This window comes from Eleginops maclovinus, chromosome 8 (assembly GCF_036324505.1).
Source record: "Eleginops maclovinus isolate JMC-PN-2008 ecotype Puerto Natales chromosome 8, JC_Emac_rtc_rv5, whole genome shotgun sequence".
In the NCBI taxonomy this organism is placed as follows: Eukaryota; Metazoa; Chordata; class Actinopteri; order Perciformes; family Eleginopidae; genus Eleginops; species Eleginops maclovinus.
In genome coordinates this window covers 10810855-10833875 of record NC_086356.1, presented here as the reverse complement: position 1 = coordinate 10833875, position 23021 = coordinate 10810855, and the positions used below count along the sequence as shown (strand labels likewise).

Sequence of the window (23021 nt, the reverse complement as noted above, 5' to 3'; positions counted from 1 at the left end):
TTCAGGCACCAAAGTGGATCGTTAGAGACCGTCTATGAATTAAACAGGAAAGACTTTTAAAACCTTTGTTGGCTTAAACATTTTGAAAACACTTTATAAAGATGGTTGGCTTTAATTGCCACAAGATAACCCTTTATTCTCACACGAGGGAAACACCAGAGGTCTATTTAAACCAGAATGCATGCACGTACATGCAGAGTGGGGGAGGGTTGGCTGTGTACTCGTGCCTGGGAAACAAACTTAATCTTAATGATCCACTTTCTCAGAACATAAATTTCTGACATAATTAAACACTTCGCTGAACTTCACCGAAGAGGGGACTGATGGCAGGAGTGTGTTACATCTGTCTCAACCGGAACTGTAATGTTTGGCCAAATAAATAGAGGGTATCAGCTTCCCAGCAAGCCCAGTAATTAAACGGGGAGGCTTTTTTTAGAGCCGCGCTGCTTTGAATCATATCGGCCCCGGTTAGATAAGGTTTCATGTTCATTTGTATTGCGTAAGGATGATACAGAACTATGGCAGAACAGTGGGGAAATTAAAGTCTGAAATGCATGCTCTTTGAATGTTAATCAGATGTGTTTCCAGTGAAAATATTTGCCTAATCAATGGTTTCCCTTAGAGAATAAGACAAACAATCATCACACCATGGATCATTAGGAAAAATGGGCACACGCCTTGATGTGCCTGTGCCTTGCAATCCAGCTAGTTCGCCAAACGCTTTTCATCAATTCTAAAAAGCTACAATAGAAAAAGGCGGTGTTTACAACAGTGGAAAGAAGCTCTTATTAACAGGACATAATAACTGAAGGCACCAGAATGCAGTCTGGGAGACAGTGGCTTCAGGCCGAGTTTACACAAAGAGGTGATTGGCTTCTGATTAAAATATTGGCAAAATAAAAAGGCGGCGGCACGTCACTAAAAGTCAATTTGCCATCTAGTAATTACAGCACTTCATTGTTAACACCGCAGTCAGTAAAAATAACAACGTTGCGAAGAGACGTGATACAGGGAGGTTTTTATGCAAAGGAAATATAGAGGAGCAAAGGAGAGGCGAGCAGCGGTGGAATGAAGGTCAGGTATCTCCTGTTTAACATCAGCAGCTAACAGCGGGAATACAGATCCAAGCATCTGGGTACAGCTCTGCCCATCAGATTACTGCTTGGCATGCAGCTGTGTGTGTGTGTGTGTGTGTGTGTGTGTGTGTGTGTGTGTGTGTGTGTGTGTGTGTGTGTGTGTGTGTGTGTGTGTGTGTGTGTGTGCGCATTAAAAGAGACATACACTGTCAGATATATGAAAGCAAAAGGACGAGCCAAAAAATATATTTTACTCTGTAAGCGAAAGTGCTCAACGAGATCAGCAGTGTCTCTCTTTCACAGCCTCGACCCTCAACTACAAAATATATTTCTAAAAAATACATTTTATACATTTAAAGTTCAGCTTTGTTACATAACATTGTTAGAAAATTCTGCCTCTGATAATAGAAGATTACAAAACATAATTTACATTCCTTTTATATTCTTTTGTTCAACACACATTCACATCAACGCTGTGTAATTTATATTTTAAAATATATATTTGTGGATTTTATTTGTACACTCATTTGTTTCAGGTTTCAATCAAGTACTTTTTAATTTTTGTTAAGGTTAATTGCTTTGATATGACCACTGATTCTAAAGAGTAGGCCCATACTTCAGTTGTAATGGGGTTAGGCGTGCCTGGAAAAATTAAAGAAGGCAAATTAAATTCTTTTCAAACTTTGTCTTTTCTCTGAGCGGGTTCTCCTGGTTCCTCAGGTCTGGTTCAGAGCTCCAATTGGAGAAGCTTGTCAAACGCAAAGACAGTGATCTATAGGTATCAACAGATAACGATACCAATTGTTTATAATTAATAGTTTTCAGCTTCAAGCTTTTTAATGTAACTAAATACATTTGTTACAACCCTGAAGAATATATCACAAATAAATAAAATATAGTTAGAAAATAATGCAAAAACTTCTCTGTCATTGTATGAACTACAAGCATGGACAGAATTACTAACTCTACCAACAGCCAGTGTTCAGCGCTCAGATGGAGAAGACGGATATAAAATATCACTCTTCTAAATGAAAACTGGAAAAGCCTCCCTCTCTGTAGGGTCCCTAAAGACTTCACCATGGGAAGCTTCCAGCACCCCCAGGTGACATATTAATATTAAGGTGGGTCTAGGCGACTGTGGTCAGTGAATGCCTCCTTATATGTCCTCTGGCTGGGTGTTGATGCTAATAACAATGTTCTGATCTGCAGGGATCAGAGGATAAACCAAGAGGGTACTATCACAGGGATGGCCTGTGTGAATGCCAAAAATTATATTGTATTGATATTTCTTTGTAACATGGGGCAGTCATTAGAGCAGTGTAGATGATGATCATTATGGAGTACACTGCGGCATTAAAAAGACTAGATGAACAGTTGGTAATTCAGTAACAGGAACAATAAGAGAGAAAGACAAATAGTTGACACTCAACAGATGTAAAAGTAGACACAAGCAGCCAATGTGTGTGTGCTGGGGGCCAGTCAGGCTTTACAGCCGTCCCAAACCGTGCTTTAAGTGTCTTGTTGTGTCACCCAATATACTGCATGCTATTTAAGCTAATCCTTTCTTCGATTATCCCCCCAGGTATGCTATATGTAACACCTGTTGTTTACCCCAGAGTCATCAGGACACCAACAGCCTCGATGAAACCCTTGAATCTTCAGGGAGCACGTGGAGCGGGACATCTTCAGTCCTTCTTCCTCCGACCCCGCTGCCCGTCTCTCTCCTGTGGGCGCCACCAACCGACAGCTGTGGAGTGGAGCTGGTGACGTCCTCGGGGGTAATTGCTCCGTAGATGTGAGGACTAAGGGGGTAAATAAAGGGCTGCAGGCCAGGACCAAAGTCGCCAGAGAGAGGGAGAGACCAAGAAAGAGTTGAAAAGAGAGGGGGGTGGGGGGGAAAGGGCGGAATCTGACACCAACCACCACCTCTATTATAAGGAGAATCACCAGCACCACATCTGCCCTATATATAGCTTGTGGGCTGCTTTCAGTTTCAGTTTCCCCTCTCTTTTATTTGTGTCTGTGGGACTGTAACTCATCTTTTATCCACAGCTTTCCCCCTACTCCCCCCCCCCCCCACCCCACCCCACCCCCCACCCCACACACACACTTTCTGTCAATCAGAGTAGTGTCCAAAGATGTATGCAGACCTACAAGCTTCATGCACATCGGACATTTCAGTGAGTTGCAGTATATGCCTTTCTGCTTTGTTGTACACTGTCTTAATGGTTTATATAATATAGGAATTATTTTAGATCAGATTTACCATACACCGAGAATAAAATATCATGTAAAACAGTAAATCACAGACTCTCATGCACTTTGATGCTTAAGTAGGAAGCTTCCATTGTCAGGTTTTAATTATCCACCAAATATATTATTCTTCTTGTCTCATATCTTTTTAAACCAAGATCAACCTAATTGTCTTAGGGGATTTAAATATGGGAAAGGGTCAAAGGGTCATGGATTAAGTTTCAGGAACCCCAAAAGCATGCCTACACTTTGAAATAGCATGAATACCAAATACAGCTGAGGCTGATGGCATTCATGTTATTACTGGTGCAGGTATGAGGACAACCTGTAAATATTTGGTTTTTCAATCCTATTATTGAGACTTTGCACTCAAAATGCTAACCTCATGCTTCTGCTGGAGGAAAGGTCAGGGTATGATCAAAGTAAGTGGAATTCATCCTATGGGGACCAGGAATCACTTTGGTATAGTTTTTAAGATTGGCAAAATGTTCAACTCACCAACCAATAGTTTAATGTTGCCATGAATAGACACACCTGCGTGTATAAAAACATAACTTTATGAATTAAGAGGAAATTAGCAAACACACAATGATGATTAGCAGAAATGTAAGCGGTTTAGTGAATCAAATCTCTGGTTGCTTGCTTCAATTTTTCCCACGGTCGACAGAAATGCAGCTTACAGGAGACACTAGCTTGCTAATAAATTCCATGAGGTGAGTGATTAGGTGTGCCCTATTCTTCTACCAGATGTGTTTGTATGGAATTAATTTGTGTTGCCAAAACGTAATTGCTTTGGCTGTGTGCTATACCTTTCTGAACTGGAAACCTGTCCAGGCGGTTTCCCTTGGTTTACCCATTGAAGGATTTGTAGGCCTTAGTAACAGCCAACCCCAGAGATGGTATACGCTTTGAAGACAGCAAGTACAATCTATAGAGTAGGCCCAGAGTTCTATATTTAATTATGACACTGTGTTGTTATTTCAGCTGGTAAACATCTTAGTGGCAAAGTTTCCTGTTATTTCAGCGTGTCTGATAAACAGCAGTTTTTCTTTTTTTATTTCAGTGTGACGCTGGAGGAGACATGCAGACGGTCCCTGGTTCCTTGTGGTTCCTCCATCAGCTCTGAGTCTGAGTGGGTGGCTGACTAGCTACTCGACTGGCATTTCCCCAGAGACACAAGGAATGACAAAAACTTAGAAAAACAAAAGGCACACCAAAACCCCAATTGAGTTGCACAATAAAATCCTAATTAGCTACTGGCGATAATGATAATAAAAATATAGTCTAGACATGCTGTATTGAATAAAAAAGGGGGGATTTTACGAGAATTCATGCACAGTTTGAACAAAAAAATATCTAAATCTTGTCTGCAATGCTAGTGACAGCCATACTATCTTGTTTAATGAATAATAAAAAGCTTTGCCGTTTTTCTTGTTTGCTGATCTCAGGGGAAAGTATGCTGGTGGGTGCGAGTGAAGTCTGGGTCAGACTCACACGCTGGAAACAACTCAGCGTTTCATTAGCTTTCCTACTGTTGCTTTATTGTTTTTGAAGTGGCTGTTAATTTAAGCTAACTATAATGAAGAGCCAGTAGAGTTAAGGATCATGGTTTACTCTTCAGGAGTAGTTCTTGAAAATCGCCTGATTGGAAGATTAAGTGCCTGCTTTTTCATGCAGTATTTGTTTAATACAAATAAAGCGGCACAGCATAAAGCTACATTTTGTTGTTTTCTGCCCTTTTTTTTCCTGGAGCTGCATAAGAAGGAGAAAACTATAATGCCAGTAAATATGTAGCTGAAGCTGAAGCTAGTAGTCTGTTAGCTTTGTTTAGCATCAGGGCCAGAAGCATGGAGAAACAACTATCTTCGAGCCAGAGGAGTACTTGTTTAAACAGTCCTTAATAAACTCTAATATGGTCTACCTGTACTTGAAAAGCCCCTTCTTTACAATTCTGGTGCCATAACTGAAAAATGGCTGCCTTTTTTAAAAGACTTCCCACAAAGTGTTTTTGTTATAGTCGTAAAATGTTACGCATTTGAAATGCAAGACACCATTTGTAAGTTAAAAGCAGACTGCAGGAGCTAAAAGTGACGTTTAAATCACAAAACCACAAAGTTAGATATTATAAGAAATTGATATTAGTGTTTTTAAGATGGATTAACAAACATATACACTTGTATATTATCTTAAGGGTCAATGGCTATCCAGATGATTTATGAGCTCAGGTCCTCAGATGCTCAGTTGAATTTGCTGTAAAAGCTATAAACATCGTTTACCTTATATGGAAATGTGCTGTTCATGTTTGTAACAATGAATGTGACCAGAATCTCTGTCAAGTAACTTACTGCCACTGTGTTTTATTGTGTAGAGACAGTGTGGCGATGCTGGTTGCTGCCACAGCGGACACCCATAAAACAAGTCATTCTCTAATTTTGTTTGTCATTTACTGCGTATAACAAATGTGGCTAAATCTCTTGCACTCAATCTTTTCCATATAGTATATGATATATTGGAGGATCTATTTATGGAAATGTGCACCGAGTTTTGAGCATGGTTGAAGTGTTAAAAAAGCATCTATTTTTGTAGACCTCTGGTGAGGAGCTTTTCCTGCAGTGTGCGGGTTCCCTTCTGCTCTCTCTGATCTTTTTCTGGAATCAAATGTAATGATTGTGGCTAACTTTGAAATCTGGAAACACACTTGCTTTGTCTCATTGCAGAGCTCCTTTGCATGGTCCTAACTAGCACAGTGAGGCTGCTGTTTAATTCATCCATTCATCCAATTATTCATATCTGATCTCATGAGCAGGGAGAAGGACAATGCCTGGACATGAGGGAAAACAGCTAGCTTGGCTCTCTCCAACGTTAAAACTAAAAACAAACACAAATGCAAAAAAGCTCAAACTGTTTCCTGTTTACAGCCCTTTGTGCTAAGTCGAGCAAACCATCTCCAGGCTCTAAACTTAATGTTTGTTCATGTCAAATGGGAATAATGGTAATTGTGTGAAAGATTTTGACAATGAGCAAACAATCCCTGCGATCCTTTAAAAGGTCGACATTGTCAAGATCATTAGCAATTAGTCCACAACATGAATTTTAATAATAACGGATCTAAATTAAAGCTCTACATGAACGGACCACACTTTTACTTTTCCTCTACCAGCAAGATTTCGCTGTCATAATTGCTAGACGAGATCGTGACCGAGCCCTGGCACAACAGCGTTGCAAGAACTCATCAGTGGTGATTAGGTGAAATCTAACCTGTGTAACCCCAACCCTCCTTGCATTAGATTATCAGTGGGCCGCAGTATAGGCAGTGTTCATTACATATTCCTGGAAACTCTGTGTACATTTTGTGTCCACTAATGTTATACCCTTCAACGTGAGCGCTGTAGCATGACGTCATGCAGTGTATTAGTTGAATCCACTAAGGTTGATTGCAACCTAGCTTTAAACCTTATCTCTTTATATTCCCTTGTGGAGTGCATTACTTCTACTTGGTCAAAAAATTACTTTTTGCACTTCTATTTATGGGGCTATTAATACTTTGGATTCTTTTTGTTTTTCCTGGTCAGCAAACATGATCAAATACCAGTTAATGTTGAAACATAGATAAACACAGCTTCTGTCTGAAGCGATACGCCCAGCGCAGCCGGGAGTTAAGACGCGTTGGGCTATAATGGCAAATGGAATTAGAGCAGAGCACGTCTTTCATGTGGTAACAGGCCTATTTGTTAGAGTTGGGGGACCGTGCCTTTATGTTACTTAAATGGATTTATGGGACTATATCTCTATATATAAAAGGTCGTTTTTACCACAAGTACCATGCAAAGGGTTTTTTTATATGATTGTGCATTTTGTAGTGAAAATATAGAGGTCTTGGTTTCTTTCATAACCTACTACAGCATCATATAAAAGTGAGTATTTCCATGAAACTCTAAACTTCAACTCCCCTACATATCAGAAGCAAAAAGGGCCACTACATCTGTCTGATTGCTATGTCATTTTTCAGAAGGAATACCCATGATCTCCAGTTAAAACGATGTTAGAGATTTCTACAACTACTACTACTACTACTACTACTACTACTACTACTACTACTACTACTACTACTACTACTACTACTACTACTACTACTACTACTACTACTACTACTACTACTACTACTACTACTACTACTACTACTACTACTACTACTACTACTACTACAGCCCCTTTGCTCTCCTTTGAGTGCCACCTCAGCGGAAAAAAAAGTGTACTTCTGACAAAAATACTTGTAAGACTAATAGCATTCTCACTTTTTGGTTTTAGTGCTAGTGCAAATTATACTTTGCCATCAAGATAAACTATATTGGGTCAGATCAGTCTCATAATACATGAATGCACACAGAAGGATTCACACTTGTATTTCATGACCCGCAAAAGCATTCACACTTGTATTTTCAATGCATACACAAAATGTGTTCCGTTTCATTTACATGTAAATAAAATTCAAATACAGAAAAAGTGTACATGTGTATTTTTGATCCACACATTTGTTTTCCGTTTCAAACCGCTGAACCTGAATACCCAAACAGCTCTCTGTGCATGGATGGCTGTGCATTCGTGTGTGGGTTTTTTGAGACTCCCCTGACGGTCACCCGATTCGTACTTGTAATGTTTTCCATCTATAGCCAATCAGATGTCTCCTCCATTCTAAGCCAATCACATGAGCGCGCCCCCACGAGGGTATGAGTTCTTGCGTTCATGACGTAGCGCTTCATATTCGCATTTTGTGCTGTCCGGATCTGACAGGTCAATTTCAACATTGCGTCTAGCACAAGTGGAAGTGATAAGTGTCTATGTGTCAGGCCTGGCGCACTAGGATAACATGACTGAGGGGGCTATTCAACATTTTTCTTCAGAAAATAAAGTCGTTTAATGTACCCATGCAAAAAGGCTGAACAATTAGAACATACGGTTTCAACATTTATTAACCAAAACACAAAAAAATAAATCACAGAAACCTAGAACAGCACAGTGCTAAATACAGTATTGAACAATCGACGTCAATGTAAATGTGTCAAAGCGGCAGAATACCTACAGTTAAGTGGGACAGTGAAGTGCTCTCAGGTACGTGTGTGGGCGGTCAAGAAAAGAGAGCGAGCGGCGCAGCTACGAGAAAGAGTGCAAGTTTACCGAACCGATGAACGGAAACGGAACGACACGAAGTAAAAGAACAAGTAAATATATATTTATTTGTCCTTTTACTTTGTAAGTTAACGACAGTTTAAAAAAAATAAGGCCCCTTTAGAATTTGGGGGAAATAATCATTTATAGTTATTTAATAATTGTGACATATTTGTACGTTTTGATGGATGTATGACGATCAAACTGAGGGGGCAAAAAGATTCAACTGAGGGGGCAAAAGGGAGCTTTGCCCCCTCGTGGTGCCAGTCCGCTCTGTGTGAATGATTAAATATGTTTTAGTTATGAATTCTTGTGACGTTAGTGAAGTGTTACTGTTAGCATGGAAGTAATATGGGTGGCAAGTTAGCTATATAATGCTATTAGACTACCTAGGACCTTAACCGGTTAATCCTATTTAACGTTAGCTCTAAATATTCAATTCCACTCCATCATTAAACACAATGGAATATATTTTTGAATAATAATTTGAGCAGGAAACTTTGGATTCATTCTTGCTAATCTGTCCCTAAAAAAAGAAAACAAGAGAATGAAAGAAGTTAAAGACATGTATGGCTAATGTTAGCTATTTAAGGTAGTAATCCTAGGTAGTCTATTAGCATTATATCGCTAACTTACCAGCAAACACTAGCATTACATGCCACCCATATCCATGCTAACAGCAACACATCACTAACGTGTCAAGAATTCATACCTAAAGCATATTGAGTCATTCACGCAGAGACCCTTACACTTGTGCTAGACGCCATGTTGAAGTTGACCTGTCAGCTCCGGACAGCGCAAAATGCGAATATGAAGCTCCACGTCATGAACGCAAGAAATAATACCCTCGTGGGGGTGCGCTCATGTGATTGGCTTAGAATGGAGGAGAGATCTGATTGGCTATAGATGGAAAACATTAAAAGTACGAATCGGGTGACCCTCAGGGGAGTGTCAAAAAACCCACACACGAATGCACAGCGATCCATGCACAGAGAGCGGTTTGTGTATGCAGGTTCAGCGGTTTGAAACGGAAAACAAATGTGTGGATCAAAAAAACACATGTAAAACTTTTTTCTGTATTTGGATTTTATTTACATGTAAATGAAACGGAACACATTTGTGTGTGCATTGAAAATACAAGTGTGAATGCTTTTGCGGGTCATGAAATACAAGTGTGAATCCTTGTGTGCATTTGTGTATTATGCGACTGATCTGACCCCATAAAACTAAGATGGTGAGCATTACACCTGCATAGCATCAGTATTTTAGCTCCCTCTTTGGGAGCATATTAGTTTGCTGACGTTAGCATTTTGGTATAGATTTGTCTTTGTGTATTATTTTAAAAACAATTGGGGGAAAGTTTAGTAATTTACCAGCAGGTGGTTCCTGTCCGTGTGATTCACAATGTTTAAAGCAGTGATGTCAGGTCTATTTTCAGTAACATGGGAATCTGTATGTCCCAACGCTTCCAACTAATTCTAAATCTAGAATACGATTTCCCCACCTTCATTACCCAATGTTTTGAGTTCAGGGCATTTGTGTGGACCATAAATCTGTCACAGCATGCGGTTAGGCTATACCTCACCTTGTTGAGGAGTCGTTTGGCAATACAGTGAGTTTTTTTAGAGGATGTGTTCAGTTGGTGTTTCTTTCTTTTGAGGAGTCTCCTTATTTATCAGTGTTAAAGTGTGATGAACTAAGCTTGTTTTACAGAGACTCTTTACAGAACTTCTAATTCAATATCTGAGGTACAAAGTCATCGTGACGCACAAGGCAGCATACATGCATACAACTTCCGAAATAAGAGTTTATCATTTCAGCTGAACAAAGAGTCTGTTATGGCCGACTCCGGGGCAGGGAGAAGACGCTGACTGCTGATATTTCTGTTTGTTTAAACATTTTACTCACAGTGAAACAACGTTAATTTTGGTTTGCGGGATGTTGGTGGTCGGGGTTTTGTAGAGCGGTGTGAAGCACAGATGTTCTGAGTAAAACCTGCTTAAAAACACACAGCCCGTTGTGACAATACAGCTTTTTTCCCCTCCATGAAATGGGAAATTCTTATTTTGTGGCACGATGAGATCCCTGCCTGGGTGAGACAGCAGATATTTGATTCAAGCTTTTCTTAGATTTTCTGTATATACAGAACAACACAATAATCATAGAAAAGAACAAGCCAAAGACACCATACACGTTTAGCTATCGTTAGGCACAAGAGAGAAAGAGAGAGCCCCGTTTCCCAGCCAGAGCACACACATGGGAGTCTTTTCCCACTAGTGTCTTAAAATAGTCACCGAGGGCTTTTCAATTACACAGGCCACGCTTTAAGAAGGGGCCCAATCATAAAACCAGAGTGTTTACCTCCTCTGTAAATCTTACTCTGCTTTGATTAAGGGGGCAGGAGGCGGCTGGGAAGCTGGGATAGAAAACACAAGGCCAGGGGGGTAGATACTGTACAAAAAACTGCAGGAAACACAATGAGAGGTGTAATTGTCAGCCGACCGTGACCTGAGGCCAGCAGAGCATCCGCCATAATGTTAGCTCAGTCCTGTAACACTAGGAGTGCGCAGAGCGAGGACATGAGTGCGGTCATTACAGGCAAAGTTTGGTCAATTGAAGCTGTGTGAAGCTCTCAGCCTGTGTTAAAGGAGCAGCCATTCATTGTACATGTCAAAGTCAATTAAATCACCATAGGGAGTGCTACCAAACCTGTGAAAACAGTTGTGTAATGTCTTCTGTTAAGTCTGTGAAAATGACTCGAGTGACATCACCTGAGTGTCTCAGCCATTCATTTTTCCCTTACAGTAGGTAAGGTCATGTGACAGAGCTTTTCTAAAGCTTCAAAGCTGAGAAACTACACTCAGTTCATACATCGAGGAACATATCCGATTCCTTTTTATAAAAAGTCAAGAACAGGGTTTTGTATACAGGAATAGTGTGGGGATAAATCTTCTAAAATGCATTTCAGCAAGAATCACCCAACAGAGATTACACATTCAAATTAATGCAATGCTGGTGCGGCAGCTGCATTGTTGAGTAAAGGGATTTTACAATCTACACTTATGTGGTTATTTTACAACACCTGGTTTGACAGTGTGCACATCCCTCTGGTTAAGACAGCAGATGGAACAGATACCTGCTGCCTGCAGAGGCTGGAAAGGGAGTCAACAGCGTCAGGGAAAGACCTCCAGTCAAAAGTTCACCGGAGAACACAAGTGTTAATATTTACATGTTGGAAAAAACCCTTCCCAGCGCCTGCAAACCATTACAGCGATAACTACCAAAAGTCGCCCAGACTTGTCTCCTCACAACGACACGTCATCAGACGTTACCTACATTTCTTGCCCCCAATGTTTAACCCCAGTCAGAGTCTATGAAAACAGCAATTTGTGGTTTAAGGAGGAATTATGCGCCATTATATTTTTGACATTGTGCACAATTGTTTGAAATTGTTGCATTAAGTTATTACCTGTTCATTTCATGCATTTTCACATTTCTATGTGTGTTCCGATTTTAAAAAAAGCCAGGTATTACATTTTAGTGACCTTAAGTCCTGCTGGTGTTTTTTTCCACTTTAAAAAGAAACAGGCTAGCTGTAATCGCCTCCTGGCACCAGTGCAATATTTAACGTACTGACATAAGCAGGCCCGTCGCGTTCAGGTAGGCATGGTAGGCAATTGCCTAGGGCCCCCGAGTAGGAGGAGGCCCCCCAAAGACGACAGGTTAAGATTTTTTTTTTTTTTTTTTTTTTTTTTTTTCAAAATTCAAAGAAAAGTCTGATACAAATGCAACATGAATCAAACAACATGCATACCAATAAGACAGGTCATGTATTCAACAGCAATGACGATTTTAAATAGCTTCATAATAATAAGCAGTCATCTGTATATGAAGGGCTCTGCTGCGACTGCGAGGGCAGCAACAGCGCCTCCCTAGAGCATGCGATGTCCGAAAAGCGCAACGACACATTGTAGTCGAAATACCCCAGCTCGAGGGGGCCCCCCTTTCCCATGCATTAGCGCGACAGCGTCAAGTGCAAGTGAAAAGTGAAAAATTAAAATGAAGCGAAATTATCTCTCCGGCAATCAAAAAAAGAAGAAGAAAAGGGAAGAGGAGCAGAAAAGAAAACAAGACACCGGTAAGTAGAATATACACAATCAACATGAAAATTGTGCCAGGCAGGGTATACCATATTTTGCTAGAGTAGCGAGGTTGTAACGACGACTAGCTAGGAACCAGTGGTTTGGCATGCTAGCATGCTAACCAAACTTAAACTGCTACCTTTGACTTCACTATAAGTTCATAACGTTATCAGCTGGCCAAATTGATCAACGATTAATTCCTCTTAATATCCTAAATAAACTTCACATATGTTTTCAGTCGTTAGAGCCTTGAGACAACCAGTGAAATAGTTATTCCTGTAGTAGCTAGCTATTTAATAGGAGATTAACATGGGAGTTTACAATAATTTTGCTAGAATACCATTGGGTTGATTTACTTACTTTATTTACATTTTAACGGTTAACATCCCGGCGCAGATCAGCCACATGAAGAAAACAGCCACTTTAGTGTCAATTAATCCTTTTCTAAACCTATTCTGCTGTTTGTTGTTGTTGGTCTCCATGATAGCTGTAAATACCACTGGACCACCGTTAAAAACTGTACCGATAGCTTTGAGCTTTTTCTATGGGACACAGACAGTACACAGACACACACAGACACACCACGGGTGCGGGGATGGCGCTGTTGCCACTCACAGAATTGATTTCAGGAAAACAGCTCGTCTTAGTGACTGTATTTCTGTTTTCAAACCAGTGAAAACGGGATTATTGTAAGATTTTATTATTATTTTTTTTTTTACTTTTTTTTGGTGAAGCAGTGCTTCACCTGTAGTCGTATAGAAACCGCCACTAAACCGCCTAGTAGGAACTGTGTGTAATGCTTTTAATATCTATTTCACCACAATTATCAGACTGTAAAATGATAGGATTTCAAAAGCATTTGAAAAATAACCAAGCTAATCATACAGTACTTATTCTTTCTCCAAGGGGCATTGCTGAAATTTCTTCATCCCGCTCTACCAAGTGTTGTCTCTGGTGCTACTGAAGGTAACGTTCTTTTCTACCTATTATTAGTGCCTTCTATCAACACACTTGATGTTATCAAAATGACTTTACATTTTTCTAATTCAAGTCATAGTTGTGTGTATTCATTCCACTTGCCCACAGAGTCTTCTGGACATTTCAAATATGTGGGACATTCACTAATGTTAATGAATAACTGAGTTGTTGAGATCAATGCATGCAAAATGTGCAATATAAATAAAAAGAATATTATTTATGTATTTATTTATTTTTGCACCAGGGCCATCAACATCGTCTTCGTCACATGTTTATGAGGAGGAGCAAGTGGAACAACATTGCGGCGTCCACACCACTTCCCAGCAGTGGTTCAACAGAAGGTGCATTAAGCCGCACAATTTCAACTTATCACCTATCATAGTGACCCAAAGTTATAGCAGCATGTGCTGTGAAAGTGTATTAAAATGACCATTTGCTATAAAGCGTTACACAAGTAGATCACCATACCTTAAGCATTTAGTTGTCGTACTTCACACATGAAACTGTGCCATGAATTAATTTGTAATTACATATTTTTCAGCAGTGCCATCAACTCCATCACGACTTGAGGAGGAGCAAGTGGAAGCATCCACACCACTTCCCAGCAGTGGTTCAACAGAAGGTGCATTAAGCCGCACAATTTCAACTTATCACCTAACACCCATGTGCTATGAAAGTGTATTAAAATGACCCTTTCTTTTTAAAGCATTATACAAGTAGATCACCATTCCCTAGTTGCTGTACTTACCACATGGCAATTGTGCTATAAATTAATTTGCAACTATATGTTTTCAACAGTGCCATCAACTCCATCTCCACTTCATGAGGAGGACAAAGAGGAAGATGACATTGACATGGCAGAGACCACCCCACCATCCAGAACTGGGGTACCTGTAGGTATTGCAAGCACCACATTAAGTGATGACCCAGGATGTTGGCCCAGTGTCCTAACAAGCAGTATGCGCTGTGAAATAGTCAAAAAAGGACCTGTGCAAATCATGGACATTGAATTCCCGCAAAACTTAGACAATCCTCCTCGAAGATTCACCAAGGACAGTTACAAAAGAACCATGAAAAATGGTGAGAATATACATCGATCGTGGCTGGTGTATTCCATCCACACAGATGGAGTGTTCTGTTTCCCTTGTACTGTTTTCGGGAAGCGTGAGCGTGACAATGCCTTAACGACCTGTGGCTACGGTGGATGGAAGAACCTTTCCTATCGCCTAAAAAAACACGAGTGCACAAAGGTGCACTGTGACAATGTGAAAAAGTGGCACGACCTTCAGAGGAGACTGCAAACCAGTACACTGATTGATCAAAGACAGATGGAGTTGATGCAACTTGAAGTTGAACACTGGAAAGGCGTGATTCGGAGAGTGATTGCCATAGTTTCCCATCTGGCAGAACGCAACCAGGCTTTGAGAGGAACTACCAGTACCGTGTATGATCGCCACAATGGGAATTTTCTGGCTCAAGTGGAACTCCTAGCACAGTTTGATCCGGTAATGAATGAACACATCAGACGAATACAATGCAAAGAGACAAAGGTGCATTACCTGAGTGGAGTCATTCAGAACGAAATCATTCAGCTGGTCGGAGACAAAATCCTACAGGAGATTGCAAGAAGAGTGCACAAAGCAAAATACTTCTCCGTGATCATGGATTGCACTCCTGACATCAGCCACAAGGAACAACTTTCTGTTGTTCTCAGGATTGTCAACTGTGAAACACCTGTTTCTATTGCTGAGCATTTTTTGGGATTTGTACATGTTGAAGACACAACTGGTAAAGGGCTCAGTGAAATCCTGCTTGACCAGTTGGAGAAGCACAACCTCAGCATTTCAGATTGCCGTGGGCAGTCATACGACAATGGCAGCAATATGATGGGCCACAAACAGGGTGTGCAGGCAAGAATTTTAGAGCTGAACAACAAGGCGCTATGCATCCCATGCAGCAGTCACACACTAAATCTGGTTGTGTCAGATGCTGCCAAGTCTTCAGTGTTGTCCATGTCTTTTTTTGGTATGCTGCAACGACTGTACAACCTTTTCAGTTCCTCTGTGCACCGCTGGGCAATTTTGAAGCAGCATGTGAAGCAGCTCACCCTTAAGCCACTTTCAGGGACGAGATGGGAGGCCCGAATTGACAGTGTGAAGGTAGTGCGGTACCATCTACCTGAAATACTAGACGGACTGTCAGCACTGGAGACATATGCTACAGAGAAGGGGGACTCAGAGACCATGTCCTCAGCAAAAAGCTTACATGGTGAGCTTAAAACATGGTCCTTTCTTCTGTGCACAATAACCTGGTACAACGTTTTGTATCAGGTTAACCATATGAGCAAGCTCCTCCAGAGCCCGGATGTTTCAATGCAAACACTGAAAAAAGAAACCGAGGGAGTGACAGAGTACCTAGAAGATTTCAGGGAAAATGGACTCGCATCAAGCCAAACGGATGCAATGGAGATTGCAGAAGATCTGGAAATTGAGAGGAAATTGCCTGAGAAAAGGCAACGTAAAAAGAAAAGGCAGTTCCTTTACGAGAGTACAGATGAAACCCAATCGACCCCAGAAGAGGCCTTCAGAAGGGACTTCTTCCTGCCTTTGGTTGACACTGCCATCACCAGCCTAAAAGACAGATTTTCCAGACTGGAGGGGGTGTATGCCCTGTACGACTTCCTGTTCAGCATTGATATCATGAGGGCCACAATCAAGACTGGGAAATTGCATGAGAGATGCAGGAAAGTGGAACAAACCCTCCATGATATTGATGCAGACGACTTGGCATTGGAGATCAACTCTGCTGTCCACACCTTTCCAGATGAAGTATCCAGGTGCCCATTTAAAATGCTGGACTACATATACAGTGAGAAGCTGTTGGACCTGTACAGCAATTTAAGCATTGCACTGCGCCTACTTCTGACCCTTCCTGTCTCGGTTGCCTCCGGAGAGAGGAGCTTTTCATCTCTGAAGCGCATAAAGAATTACATGAGGTCAACTATGAGCCAAGAGAGGCTCTCTGGACTGGCACTCATGTCAATTGAGAGTGACGTCCGCAGGTCTTTGGACTTGGAGGGGATTGTGTCTGCATTTGCTGAGGCCAAGGGCCGCAAGCAGCAGTTTCAGTAGGAAATAAAAAAAAAAATAAAGGCTACTTTTCAGTGTATGTTTGACCTCTTTTGTGATTAAAACGCACAGAATTGCGGAAATTTTTTTTTTAAAGGCCCCCAACAACTTCTTTGCCTAGGGCCCCCCAAAATCCTAGAAACGGGCCTGGACATAAGACTAGGATTTGTGTCATCTCCCATATTGTGTCATTAAGATAAACATTAGAAAAGGTTTGTCCTCAGCTGAACTAGAGGATTCCCTCATTGTCATCATGGAAAAATGAACCACCTCCTGCACGCACACACACACACACAAACACACACTGCATGTGTGTTACTTTATGCGTTTTTATAGGAACAATAGCTGCATACAAGGGCGTGGTTATAGAAAAGGATTTACGCACGTGTTACCAGGTAGCATTGTTGATCGCTGTTTTGAGGAACTAGCTAAACCTGTTTGGACAGAATTTCTATCAGTTGCTACATAAAAGATGTCTTTTTACAGCACACCTTGCTGTTCATGTGGCCCTGCAGGCCAGATCCACATGTACTGCTGCACTCCTTCAGCTAAACCAGCACTAAACACGGTTCTGGAAACTGCTATCCGGGTAGCAAATGGTTTAGTGCTGCCATCATAGTCATCATTTGTCTGTTTTTACCATTAGGGCATAAGAATATTTTATATTTGGACAATAATCGTGGGGTTTAGTATTTGTCAGTTGTAGAAAGGCCATGACACAAGGTATTTACAACAATTCGCATTTAAAAATGAATATATTAAACAAAATACTTGTTTTTCAATGTAGGATTTAGGCATAAATCATTGATGCTCATTTAAGGGTACATTTGATTTGTGTTGATCTTTAATTCAGCAGGTCAACCTCAGCATAAACAGCCAGTCTAATCTTTTTCTGCTGGCTGGATACTCGGGGGATTATGTTTTTTAACGACCTTCTCCTCATAGGAGGCAGATCATCCCTAATCAATATTTAAACGCATATATTAACATTATCCAAATTGATTAGGAGCCTTAGCATCCTTAAATGTTGTTTATCAAAGGAAAGGTCACCCGATGTATTTTGGCTGTCCAACAGGGTATCTTCCTGAGGACACCATAGGAGGACATGGTGTAATATTGATCAATGGTTTAGATTAGCTTAGGTTTATCATAACTAATGATTCATAAATAAATGTTTACACATCTCTTCAGGGGAAGTATACAGAAAACATCTGTGTGTGTTTTACAAATAAGAGAGTCTAATCAGGGAAGGGAAAAAATGAAAGAGAGACAGTTAAACCATCATAACTGTGGCATGCAAATAAAAGATCACATCAATGAAAAAAAAACAGAAAAATTTATGTTGAGAGCTTAATGACTCATAATTCACACTCTGCGAAAAGCCTCTCCCCTGCAGCTGTGCTAATCCGCTGCTGTCTGTGTCGGTGCGTTGTTCTGCAGGCTGTAAGCAGTGAGGTAAAACAAACCAAGTTTTTGTGAAGAGCTTCTTGAAAAATGTATGAATCCCAAATAGATGATATTTGAGTTATTACTAAAGAGGAACCTTTTTATTGCTGTAGTTTTTGTGTGAACCCCGGGAAGACTAGTGATGACTTTGTGAGAGCTAATGGGGATCTAGATAAAGACATGTTGAGAAGAGAAGACAGAAACTGACACAGAAACCATGAGACAAGCCTTTCATCTAATGGAGCAGGAATACATTGTGTCTGAAGGTGAAAATGGAAATCAGCAGTTGTAGCCAAACAATGAGTAGTACTTCTGGAGACTGCAGGCTGCTGTAAATTCACTCACTAAGCCGGAATCAGATAAAACAATTGATTCGATTTGAGGACAGAGTCATTAAATGATTAATCTTGGCAGGGATAGCGTTTTTAATGAACACATAGTGGTGTGTGATTCCCGTCTGATGCTCCATTTGGCACGTAGGAGGAGGTAGGATGATGTTACAGGGTGAAACTCAAGAATTTAAGATTGTTTTATTATTTCATAAGACGATGAAGAGAGGTGATCTCTTGGCAAAAAAGAAAGGGACACGTTTTTGCAAAAGCAAAGCCAAACTTCTCTTATTAGGTATTGTGTTCGAAAGACAACTAAGGACACTTTTTTGGTTGAACAGCTTGTGCATGAATTTGCATGCTAACAGTTGCGTGAATAATCTGAGGCCTAACAATGCTACTTTGGCCCGTTTGTCCTCATAAAAATGTGGCCTTCGTTCACTCTTCTCTGGAAATTCCCTTCCTGAAAATTCCTCAGATGTTGCAGATCAAGCTAAATGAATAAGCATATGTCAAAGAATTCCCACAAGCTGAATGGGATTGCTTTCAGCATGAGGGACAATCTTCCAGTTTGTTATCCGTGTGAGCCAACATGGCCAAATGAGGACACTTACGATCAGATCTGACTGAAGTGCCACCAGAGCCCTGACACAATCTGCACCATCTGTGCAGGTTCTGTGAGCTGCCATGTGTCCATAAAGACATTTCACATATTCTGATCTTCAGCCATAGAGCTTTCACTTCTTTTAGCTCCTTCTGTTCCCAGCAGTTAACAGCTCTCAGTGCATCTGCCTTTTATATCTGGTAGAATGTCTTTACTGCTGTGGTACCACACATAGCACACCATGAAGATTAAATATTGACTTTCCTATAGGCTACATGTCTTTATAGAGATAGGTAGAAGATAAAAGAATAACATAAATGTTAAATAAAAATATTGTATCATAAGGAAGATTAATACCAACTCACACGATTAAAAAGGTTTCTCATTGACCCGTTTCTGGGAATTATCATGTGTAAACATGTTAAGGCTGACATTGATTTCTCTGCATGATGCACCAGTCCTCCATTTTAAAAAAACAGGCCATATCTGCAGTCCTAATAAGACTCTCAAAGCAACAAACACCGTTTCAGCATAACAGAGAGAACTGCCTCAATCACATTCCTCATTCTGAAAATCCAACCCTCCCCGTCTCTCCCTAACATAAACTTATCTTCGGATTTCCTGCTTGAAAGTGTAAGTCCACCAGCTCTGACTCAAAGCCAAGGGACGCCCTTTTTCTCTTTGCAACCATTCATGCCCTGTGGAGCGTACGCTGCACCCAAACAGAATCACCATGGTGACACAGATACTGTATATAGACCAACCTTTAAGGTGTGTGTCTGTGTGTCTTTCTCTTTTTTTTTGGTCTCTACCTTACAGGCCTTTGAACCGTGACAACGTCTGAGCGTTAACGTCAGCAGATAAGGGGTTTCCCTCTTTACGGCCTCTGGTCGCCCAGGCAACAGTAAAAACATTGGCCCAGACTTGAGCCTGCATACCAGAGGATCTCCCAGGAAGTCCTGAAGGCTTTCCTGGTGTGTTGTTATTGTTGTTGCTATAGTAGTGGCTGCCAGCCAGCGAGTGTGTACAGGTGAGAGCAGGTACACCCACTGCACCTTCTTTTGCTGCTAACTGTCTTTATACTGCAGATGGAAATAGAACACACCTCAGTGCGTCACAACTGATAATAAACTGTGCGCTTTCCAAGACATAAAACTTTACAGCCAAGCAACAACATGCTATGTGAACTGAATTTATATTTTGTAACATAAACTGAAATACATTATTCAAGCGTTCATGCTGCACAACCTTAATCTAACAGGAACAAATGTCAGCTCAGTAAGAGAATCAAAGCAGCACATTGATACTTCATAGTTCAGCTTTCTGACCTGACCCTTGAAAAAGCAAGTGTGCATCGTCCTGAGCGTGTGTGTGTGTGTGTGTGTGTGTGCGTGTGTGTGTGTGCCAATAGTTTGTCACTGCCTCTAGAGAGGCGAGAGGCTTGCAGCCGTTCAGTGCAAACACAAACCAGGGCCATCTGCAGGCCTGGACCCCCTCCAACAACAACACTAGCACACACACAAACACACACACACACTTTACATGATATCTTGAATTGGGTGTCGTTGTAGCACCTCATCTTTCCACGTAAATGTATACGTCTGGGGCCAAGGCAGATGTTTTGCATATTGCTATAACCCAAAGGAGTTTTTAGCAACAGTCTCTATCGAAAACTCATAACTGTTGAACAATTAACATTGTTAATATGATCATTACGGTTAAATTCAATAACAGCTCCTGCAGTGTTTTTAATGGTTTAACATCACACAGATCATGAGTTTGATATGTCTCACCTTAGGTCCTGGTTTTGCTGTTGCTGGGTAATGTTGAGAAAACAAGGGAAGCATGTTGTTATGAAACAGAGACTGATGCTGTGTAGCAGCAGGCCAAAGTGAAAATGCCTCTTTCTCTTCCAGAAATGTGTATTGGAAACCACAGATCCATGGCACAGGACCTGTAGTCCTCCGCTAGCACTGCACAGATCCAACTCCACAGGGAAAGGTGTGCATGCTTGTGTTTTCTGTGTGTGTGTCGACACGTTTAAAAAAAAGTTGATTAGGTTTGACTCATAAATCTAAGCGAATGTGTTGTCGATTTCACTTTAACGAAGATAAACGACCTGCAACAGGTTGCCATGATGGTCGTAAATTAAACTAAACATCTGATGAATGCAATGTCTTGTCAAAAATGTTTAAGTGAGCCTTGTGAAGTACTTGGCAGGCAAACAGAACTCCAAGTGGGGATAATTCAATTGGTCAACCCTTTTCCCCCTCACATACCTAAAGTGGATGGAAACTTCACATACTTTGGATTTTAGATATTTCTAAATATTATTTAGGACTCATCTCCTAACAGCAACTTGAACCCGATACCTCCTTCTACTATCCTGTTTTTCTTCTCTCATCTCTAATGTAAATGTTTTTAAAGAAGACATACTTATTTAATTAAGTCTTCAAGGCTGTCCTCATGATCCAAAAACGCTGTTCTCCAGCAAACAAGAGCGATGGGACTCCAGCTGTATATACTGTACAGCCAAGCGTCCATCAAGCCGGCCCAGCTTTCTCTAAAACTCCCCGACTTCCCTTTGAACCCGTCACTGTGGACAGAGAAAAGAAAAACGTTTCACAGTCACGACAGTCTGCTGCGTCCTCTTATCAGCCAAGCAGACAGCTAATACATATGGATTATTAAATCAGTGAGCGGCCAGATTGTGCCGGAGCCTCTTGAGCTGCAGCAGAGCGTCATTGAGTAAAGGGCTTTGTCCAAAAAGGCTGAGTTTGGTTTTTAATTTAAGTTAGCTAATAGTGAAAAGGGGTAGATTTCCCTTTGTATGACACTGAACATAATGGTTTTCTGCTTTAATCCATGACCTTCTTTAAAAAATACAATATCTTGTAAGGGTAAAGTCTATAACCTTTGTAGACAAATGAAGGTCGGTACATAACGTAAACATGTATTTGTCTTTATTATAGTTATCTGTCATAATGGCACTAGATGAAAGTCAAGGATCACAAAAGGTGATTGCTTTTCCTCCTTAAGGGGATATACAAGTATGAAATGTACATCTATTCATGTAATTGTCATTACATTACACACTATCAAACATGTCAAGCTGATGGTGGCGCAAGAGGAAAGGTCAGGTGGAACAGTCTGTACAAATTGTTTGTGCCATTCGAACTAGTAGATGTGGGGCTATTTCACAGACGAACTGAAATCACCCACGTGTCACATTTTGGTACTAGAGGAAAAGTCTGGGGATCACCTAAGCCTAGTTTTCTGAACACCTGCTTAACCGGTTCCAAATTTCAATGCAATCCATACAGATAGTCCACTAAAAGCCAAACATGTCAACTTTGTGATTGCACTCGAGCGTCGTCAGTTGCTTCTATCCAAGTGACGCATGAGCCACCAACCAACAAAGCTGGTACAACAAAGTACTTTGTGTTTTCACTTTCAGAGTGATGGACGGATTCAATTCAACCTGACCGTGAGTTAAAGTTATCACTTCCATCTGACCTTAAGCGCTCTCTGTTTTTCCAGGTGGGTTTTCTGATGAGTCACACAGAGGTTTTGCAGGTTCTCCTAGTTTTGTGTTTGGATTAAATGCACTAAATTGCTACCAGCATGTGACACACATCTGACCCGGTCTTATCAGCTCGACAATAAAAGTCCTCACTGTGGAAGGACTGAACACAGTTACGTGGCAAAGCTTTATCATGAAATACAATCACACTGTCATCAAGAAGTTACCTGGAGACTCAGAAGTTTTTAGGTTACCAACCATCATCTCAGGATACTGCTGATGCTTTCATTAAATGTAGTGTGCTCTGTAAGAACATTTTGAGAGTGTGGGTAATGCCCTCAGCAGCAAACAACAATATGAAAGAAAAATGTTCGGC

General features: G+C 40.8%; 1 protein-coding gene and 1 long non-coding RNA gene across 2 annotated transcripts in view; one reads left to right on the top strand and one right to left on the bottom strand.

The window, feature by feature from the left end:
• The window catches only part of klf4 (Kruppel like factor 4), a 66677-nt gene that overhangs the window by 37709 nt on the left and 5947 nt on the right, over window positions 1–23021 (bottom strand). The window lies entirely within an intron of this gene.
• LOC134868650 (uncharacterized) lies at window positions 14155–16783 on the top strand. Its single transcript, XR_010166298.1, has 2 exons — window positions 14155–14237; window positions 14414–16783. It is a non-coding gene; the product is annotated as an uncharacterized LOC134868650 (long non-coding RNA).